Genomic DNA, 9,387 nt, shown 5'->3' on the forward strand with positions numbered 1-9,387 from the left:
TAGATAGATATTGCAATAATGTAAAATACTGGATTGCATCACTTTTACGAGTAAAAACCAGACTGAATAAACCGAGTCACTTCACCAAAAGTCCACCGTCGTGTCCTGAGGAATTCCAGCTGCAGGTGCCAGCTCTCCTTGTCCAGGTGATGCTCTTGCAGTGAAGGATAGCGCTGTCTTAGTCTGTTGATGCATGTTTTTGGTGGCCCGGAGGCATCTGTTCAGCTGGAAATAGTTCAGCACCATGGAGAGTTCCTGCACAGCTCGCTCTCTCCATCCAGAGCGAGATCAAAAGGCAACATAATGCCAGTAAGTGGAAGATAGCAAGGAAACAGCCGGCAGTAGCAAACAGAGCTTATAAGTCACACTTTGTGGTATTGCGTGTCTTGTCTTTGGAAGGAAAGTGTTGCTATGCTTTACTGTCAAGAGCAGACGAGAGAAAATGCTTGTTAAGGTTAGAAAACTGAGCAGCAATGATCTCTCGTAGCCCTCTTCAACCTTGATGTCAGCCTGCAGGTGCTGGGGTACGAGCAGCTTTCCATCCGGGAAGTCTTGGAGATCTTTTTGTTCTTTTAGGTGTGTGCAAACATCTGCATCTAAAGAAAAACTTCCCAGTTTGCGTCACGAACAAAACAGCTGAGGCTGAAGGAGACACCACTGTAAAACCTGCAGAGGGTGTTGAAACCACGGTTGATTGGCTTCATTAAACTTCTAAAATCACTTGTGTTGATTCTGGAGTCACGGATTCTAGATTAAACTGTCAGAGACAACAAAACAGTACAATGTCTCATTAGAAGTTTTCTAGTGTCGCCCAAAGATGAGTCCAACGTGAGCGGCGCTGCTGTCGCTCCAGCGGGAGCCGCAGGTTCACTCGGCTCTGTCCTTTCACATCCTGAAAGGAAGCTTTTGTGAGTCGGATCCGTCTGCATCTGATTACCCGCTGGCTTAATTGATCTAATTATTGAACTCTGCTTGGTGATGCTTTGTGTTTATCCAGTCAGGCAAAGTCTTTAAGATAAGGATATTCTTCTTATCGTTCTTTTCCCTTTCTTTAATTTTTTTCTCCAGCAGTTCAGCAACGAACTATTTAGTCGCAGCGTGCTGTTATCGGGCTTAATTGTGCAATTTAGAGGAGGCTGAGGTGGTAAATGTTCTACATGTTGCCAGGTCTTTAATTTCAGCCTTGCAGCAGCTACATTTGATGCAAAAGGGCTTGAGTTTTAACACGGAAACACACACACACACACACATACACACACACACACACACACGCACACACACACACACGCACACACACACACACACATACACACGCTCACACACACACACACACACACACACACACACGTACACACACACACACGTACACACACACACACACACACACACACACACACACACACACACACACACACACACACACACACAAATGAACACGTCATGTATGATTTCAACAGAGGAGAAGGTGGAGGACAGTTGTGAAACATGAACAGACAACACGGTGACGGGCTGGACACCAGATGGATTTGATTTTCAGTTACATGTTGTTTTCACGCTGCTACACGGATGCTACAAATGGCATCCCTCTTGGTGGAGTGCTTGTATTTATCACTTTTGCCGCCACCCCGTCCTGCAGTAAGGGACGAGGAGAACTGGGCCCCAGCAGGCAGTGAAATGAAAACCAGAGCAGCAAACAGACCATAAAGAAAAAAGCCAAGCACCTTGTACCAACAGCATGCTCAGAAACAAGCTGGTACTGCTGCTCTCAGATTATCATCTATTCATCCATCTTGCACAGATTATCAGCGAGTGCTGAGCATATGTCTGCTCTCACAGCAAGGACCTAATCACATTCAGATCCACTTTTTATTGCTTCTATTTCCTCTTCTGGCTGTTATTTTGTCTTAGGACGATAATAAATCAAAGGGTATGATTCATAACACCATTTATAACTTTTAAGTACTGCCTCGCTGCAGATTTCTGATCATTTTCTTTTCACTTCTTTCCCTCCCCGCCTTTGATTGCCCCAGCTTTTATTTCTCACTGTCAATCACTTCTCCTCCACTCTAAGAAGTCATTTATATTAGTGCACCCACCCATTCATCACCGCTCCTGTCATCTTACGTATAACTTCATTGTATGGCAATTATCTCAGGGACTTGGAGTATGACGCTCGATGGTTTCCAGGGTTGTGCACGGGAACAGAGCGAGCGCCTGCCTCTGGCCCACTTCAACGCTCGCCTGGTTAACCGTCGTCTCCTCTGATGATGGAGTTTAAATAACACTGAAAATAGATGACAATTAACTCGAGGAGAACTAATCACATGTGGCAATTACATTAATTGAAAAAAATGCCATATATACATATTGGCATCACATGGAGCCATAATGAGTGCCGAACACTCGAAAGGAGATCATTTCCCTGGCTTTTGTTGACGTGAACAACCCATTAGCTCTGTAATCCAGCATTTCAGAGCAGGGCTATCAATATGCACGGTACAATTACTCTCCCCTCCCAATGAATTAACGGCTCCCTGTTTTACCCAATTGTTTTTATTAAATTCTTCCTCATATAATCAGTGGCGTGCGATGCCATTTCAAAGACTCGTGAATTGAATTGAAATGTGCAGAAAAATGCACTCAATAAAAGTCGTGCAAATGAGGAACTGAACGTGTCATTATGATGCTTTGTGGATTAGTTTGTTGATTTAATGCATTTTGTTTCTGCAACGGTGAGCTGAAAGCAAGGTGGGAACCCTCGAGATCCATCGCCCCGTACGGAGAACAAGATCCACAGCTGAGAGAGAAAATAGAAAAAGAAGAGAGGTGCTTTTTCTTTTGAAGCTGTCATTTCAGGGTTGCATGCACCTTGGTTCTCTCTGTTCTGTATTTCTGGTATTACAGTAATCTTTAAGCAACGTGTGCTCAGGTTCAACAGAAACCTATTTCCATCGGGAAGAGCTGGTTAGAGGACAGAAGGAGCGGAGCTGGAATGAAAAGGAATGAGGCGTCATCTTCTCGGCAGAGAGTTTTGTGATTTTTTGCTACTCAGTTGTGGTTTTTGATCCATTAGTGGACTCACAGTAGTTGAAGCAGGCGGACAGCTGGGTGCAGGAGTTACCCAGCTGTGCTCCCTGTTTCTGTGTGTGCTCATCAAACTGCCTTTGTGTTGTGAGAACAGAAACGTCAAAGAACATCTTGTACCAAGTTAGAAGATGGCCTAAAGTGCATATAAATCATATATGGATGTGTGTATGGATTTATAATTCACGTTTTCATTCAGGGAGACTCTAAAAGCACAAGCATGAAACCTGAATGTCGATCATAACCAACCTGGAATATCTCCACTTGTTTCTGTTTTAATCTCCAACAACGGACCACTTGGAGCAGATTAATTGCTGCAACTTTCACTGTCCAGTCAACCTGCATGAGAAAGACCTCTGTTGTCTCTATGTGCTCTGCAGAATGCCACCTCTGACTGATTGTTCTTTAAATCACAAGCAAGCAGCCGAGAGCAGCGGCGAGCACGTCCAACGGTTCCTGTCAGTGTGCAGCTACTCATATCATTTTTCTCTCCTCTCATTGTTGGCTCTGGCTTTCTGGAATAAAAACGTGGTTTTGAGAGTTTGCAAACAACATCAACACAAAACAACGACGGACAAACGGTTAATCTAACCTTTTGCTTGGTTTGGGACCTGGATTACACAGAACCTACTGAAAAGATGTTCAGATATTAACTTCATGAAAATGTAACCAAAAATACTTCCACACTGCCTACGAATGGAGCCCATTTCTAAGCCAAGCCCATGAGCTGTGGCGCTATCCTGTGATGCCATGACTGCAGCTTCTTGAGTTTTGCTTTGAGGTCTCTGCAAGATGAACTCATTAACAGTTCCATGCAGCATGAAGGATTTTGGGTTTGCAATCAATGCAAGTTAAGTTGTGAGCAGTCCTCCAACAAGCACAAGGCATGCAGCCCTCAGAGAGATGCTTTGTTTCGTTGTACGCTAATTGGTTCAAGGCTTGCTTCAGTCGGAGGGAGGCCAGCGGGATCAGGTTGTTCCACAAGGAGCCAAATTATAAAATGCTTAGAAACATGTGTGGAAATGAAAGGAAAGAACTGCAGAGTGGAAGAAAGTGCCTGATCACAAATCACGAAGAGCACCAAAAAAGGTGGTTCTGCGGGTGATTTTCTGCATTTGTGTCAATCAATCAATCAATCAATCAATCAATCAATCAATCAATCGATCAGATTTATTTATAAAGTGCTTTTCAAACAAAGTGCTTTACAAAATGACCCCAGATTCCCATAACAGGTTAAAAACATTAACACACACACACACACACACAGACACACACACACACACACACACACACACACACACACACACACACACACACACACACACACACACACACACACACACACACACACACACACACACACACACACACACACACACACAAGTAAAAATTATATCTGGCTGAGTCCAGATGAGCCCAGTAAGGTTAACGCAAGGAAACACCATCAGAGGAGCCGTCTGCCCCGGCAGCATCAGGTCTTCCACACTAAGTCAGGGCGCTGAGAGGAGGGGGGGCATAGACCCCCACCTATAGAGCGCCCAGGAAGCTACAGTCTACCACCGCTCCCGGGGCAGAGGGCCCCTACAGAGGAAACACTGGATTAAAATGAGTAAAAATATAATAAAAGAGCTAATATGAATGACAAAAGTTAGAAAATAAGTAATAAATAAAATCATATAGACAGTAAAATAATAATATTAAATAATGAAACTGTGCTAAAATATAATCATATAGAACGTGCAAAGCAAGCAATAAAATATAATCATGTAAAACGAGAAATAGAACTGTAGTAAATATTTAGATAAAAGCTAACCTAAAAAGATGGCTCTTGAGCCTGGACTTAAAAACATGAACGTTCTCTGCGGCCCTGAGGTCCTCTGGCAGCTCGTTCCAGAGGCGAGGGCCGTAACACTGGAAGGACGCCTCGCCGTGAGTGTGTGTCCTGCCTTTAGGGATGACCAGGAGACGCCTGCCAGAGGAGCGCAGAGGCCGTGAGGGTTCATTTGGTAAAAGCAGTTCTGAGAGATAAGAAGGCCCAAGACCATTAAGACACTTAAAAACCATTAGAAGAACCTTAAAATTGATCCTGAAACATACGGGGAGCCAATGCAATGATTCTAAAACTGGTGTCATGTGCTCCCGCCTCCTGGTCTTCATCAGGACACGTGCTGTTGAGTTTTGTAGAAGTTGTAAGCCTGAGATGCTCTTTTTAGGGAGACCAGAAAGCAGGGCATTGCAGTAGTCTATCCTACTGGTGATAAAAGCATCAGCGTCTCCGTATTGGCCCGAGAGAGACTGGGGCGGACTCTGGCGATGTTCTTTAGATGATAAAAACCTATTTTTGTGATTTTTTAATGTGTGGGATAAGTCAGCTCAGAGTCAAACATCACACCCAGGTTCTTCACTTGTTCAGATGGATTAAAAGACAGAGATTGTAATTTCGGTAAAAGCTTCTCTCTCTGGGCCTCAGGACCAATGACTAGAACTTCAGTTTTGTCCTGGTTGAGCTGGAGAAAGTTCTCTGCCATCTAGGATTCAATGTCTAAAATACAGTTAAAAAATGCATCCATTGACCGAGAGTCATCAGGAGACACGGAGATGTACAACGGTGTATCATCAGCATAACTGTGAAAGTTAACCCCGTGTCTCCTGATGACTCCGCCAAGAGGGAGCATATAAAGATTAAAAAGCACTGGGCCTAAAATTGAACCCTGGGGCACACCACATGTAATCCCATGGACCCTAGAGGAACAGGTATCCAAACTCACCATGAAAGTCCTGTCTGTGAGGTAGGATGTGAACATCTATGTACAGCACCAGAGAGGCCGATCTGTTGTAAACGAGTTAAAAGAACAGTGTGGTCTACTGTATCGAAGGCAGCACTTAGATCCAGTAGAACCAACACAGTCAACTTCCGTTTGTCATAATTTACTCTAAAATCATTTAAAATCTTCAGAAGGGCCGCCTCGGTGCTGTGGTTCACCCTAAAACCAGACTGAAATTTCTCTAGGACATTATTAGTGTTTATAAAATCATTTAGTTGATTTAAAACCAACTTTTCTAAAATGTTGCTTAAAAATGGTAAAAATGGTAAGTTGGATACCGGTTGATAATTGTTTAATTCGTTAAAATCTAAATTGCTCTTCTTCAACTGCCTTTTAAAGGCAGCAGGAAAGACCCCCGTCTGAAGGGAGCAATTCATCAGGGTTAAAATCTCATCACTAAAAGATCCATAAAATTGTTTAAAGAACGAAGTTGGGATTGGGTCCAGAACACATGTGGTGGGTCTCACTGAGGAGAAAACTTTTTCAAGAGTCAGCTTCTACAGGACAAAGCTGTCCACTAATGTCACTAAGAACGATCAAAACAGTCTGGAAAGACTAAATATGGATGTTCTTGCTACCTAACTTCCTACCTGGTTTGTTTCACTTTTATTCAAGCATCTCCGTGGGGTTCAGTGAAGATGTGAGTCTCCAGAATGAAACATAAAACTGTTTCCTGCCTGACACCTGGACTGCTGCATCTTGTTAATGTTCTGCTGAGGAAAAGTGATTTTCTACCACTGAATGGCAACCCAGTCAGCACAAGACTGGCTGGCATTTCTCATCAAAGAGCTCTGGGTTGTTGAGAGGTGAGGAAGGTCATTTCGTATTCACACACACTTTTGAATTTTGGCTGGTTTGCATCACACATTTAGTGTTGGCCACCAAACAGTGAATTTGTAAAAATTAATAAAAAATACATCACATTTATTATTAACTTTATAGGTCCATTTATCACAATTCATCAGTTGTTCTATCGGTTTTTGGCTTTTTGATGCAACAATTTATGTCCTAAAAGCAAAAAGAAGTCTGTTTATTTTCAATATTTACAGTTTATAACATATATTAATATATAATCCACTTTTCTTCTTTGTGATCTAAGATTACAGAAAGATGGAAAATCCAGGATAACCTCATGAAGGGCAGATATTCAAACCAAAATGAAAGGTTTATGAGAATAATCTGACTGAATGAGAAACGTTTGTTTTCCAGTGCATCCATCAGTGATATCGGTGCCCTGAAGCACAGAACCATCAGGCCTCAGCAGAGCTGCACGGTGACCAGCAGCACGAAGCGCTGATTGTTTCAGCTCCCAGGTGTGATTTAGACTCCACACCAAAAACAGAATTTTCATGACTCTGACATTGTTGACTTGAGCAGCAGCGTGCAGGATGGCGTTCAGAACGCACACCTCTACTCAGTCCAGGGGTTTGATGCCTTTACTTGTTTAATATACACATTTCCCCAAGTGGAGTGATGCATTAAACACGACAAACCAATCGGTTTTGTTCATGCATGCAAAAATAATCTCAAGTGAGGTTTTATGAATGGAGGCGTAATCACCCAAGCACTGGATTAGCTCACTCGTTTGCGATGCTTTATGGTTATAAAGCTAATTTATTCTGGACCATAACAATAGCTAATTGCAACGAGGCCATGCTCAGCCACTCGCTGGCTACCTACCATCTGCTGCAGCTTCCCAGCCCGTGCCTGATCGATGCTGTAAATATCTCTGGTAAGGGAACAGGGTACTTTTACTTCAAAATATGGAGGAGGAAAGTAAAACTTAACCTTAATTAGTTAAACACAATCTTCACAATCAAAGGCAGGAAAAAAGAACAAGGATGTTGGTTTTTGAACAGGAACCAGTCTCTCAACAGATGACCCAAAGCTGGATTTTATATGTTTTCCATAACAAATGTGACGGTAAATTTCTGATTAAAATCTTCATTTGAAAGTTTTATTAGTTGAGTGTAAGTTTTCCAGGAAGGGCAGACCTCTGCACAGGTCTTTAGCCGGGTTTAGAAATATTCTTAGAATTTTAGCAAATTATGAAGCAAAAATCTCTGAAAATCAGCTGCTTGTTGTTTTTATCTGTTTCAGTCTACTCCGGTCTTAAATAAATAATCTCCTACTGGTTGTGCCGCGGCTCGGTGCAGACCTACAGTTAAATCACCCCGGACAGCAGCTAAACTCAAGGGATAAACTCACATTTTAGAAGGGACGTTTGAGCCAGCATGTGCTAAAATGACCCTTTATGGGGTTAATGAAAAGTCCCTCAGACCCACAACCCCTGTGGCCAGAATACCGCACTTGCAATTTCAGACTGGTGGGCTACAGTCTGGTTTCAGCATGTTTTAGATCATGAACACAGCTGATTTGTTTAATTTAGTGATGAGTCACTCCTGTAGACACTGATGAAGGCTGAGGAGAACTTTCAGCTATTAGATTAAGGTGTTAAAAAGATGAACGCACAGCGAGGAGACACATTTCACTTTTGGTTCTACTAAACTGACACTAGGGGCTGCTAATGGCAGAAAAACTGCCAACAACAACAACAATAGTATTAGAAAAACTCCTTAAATGCACCTGATGCTGACCCTGAGAGGCTTGCTAATGCTGATTGTTTTAGGAATAAAGTTTTTTGAGCAAAAATGCAAATTTACACTCATCAGTTTTATCATTTGTGTATTTTTAGCAGCTGCAATGAAACGTGTTGCTGGAGCCTCCTGCTAACTTATCTATATGGACACATTTCTGCTGCGTACCAAGAACAAGCGTGTGTTAAACCCCTGAATGACACTTAGGTCAGAATTAAATCTCTCAGCAAATGTTGAAAACTGGACAGAAAATGAATTTCTCCCTGACAATGGAGAAAACCCTCACAAGCCCACAATCTTCTATATGAGCAATCTTTATCCAGCCATTGCAATCTCAGGCAGCTGTCTCTGCTAAAGTACAACTGAGACTTTTAATCTGCTGCTAGAACAGCCGCCGCTTTCCTCCATAAAAGCTTCAGAAGTAAAGTAAAACGGAGGATGTAGAGGTGTGCTGTCAGGCCTGCGTGGGGATGAGGATCTTCATCCCACAGGTGTCAGGTAAGGTTGGGATCAGGACTCCCGTCAGCCTGCGGAGCTCTCTATCAGGTAGCTTTCATTTCGCTCTGACTGGAGAGTAACTTATGCTTTTGTTCCGTTTTATTCACGCTCCTGTTTAGCTCTGGATGTGCTTGTTTACTTAAAAACAACAGCTGTCAACTCTTGTTTGTTTCTGGAGAAAAACTTATCCTCATTAGTGTTTAAAACAGAATCTTTTCATCAGCTAAAAGTCAAGAGTAGATTGAAAGCATGCTGACACCTTCAGATGGTCACCTCCCTGCAGATGATCTGGGTTCCTCCTAAATCTGGTAATGGGTGTAGATAAAAGTTCCCACATGTGTTCTTACTTTGTACTCTTTGTTCCTGGATGTTGCTGCTCATAG

Source organism: Nothobranchius furzeri, chromosome 4 (assembly GCF_043380555.1).
Source record: "Nothobranchius furzeri strain GRZ-AD chromosome 4, NfurGRZ-RIMD1, whole genome shotgun sequence".
NCBI lineage: Eukaryota > Metazoa > Chordata > Actinopteri > Cyprinodontiformes > Nothobranchiidae > Nothobranchius > Nothobranchius furzeri.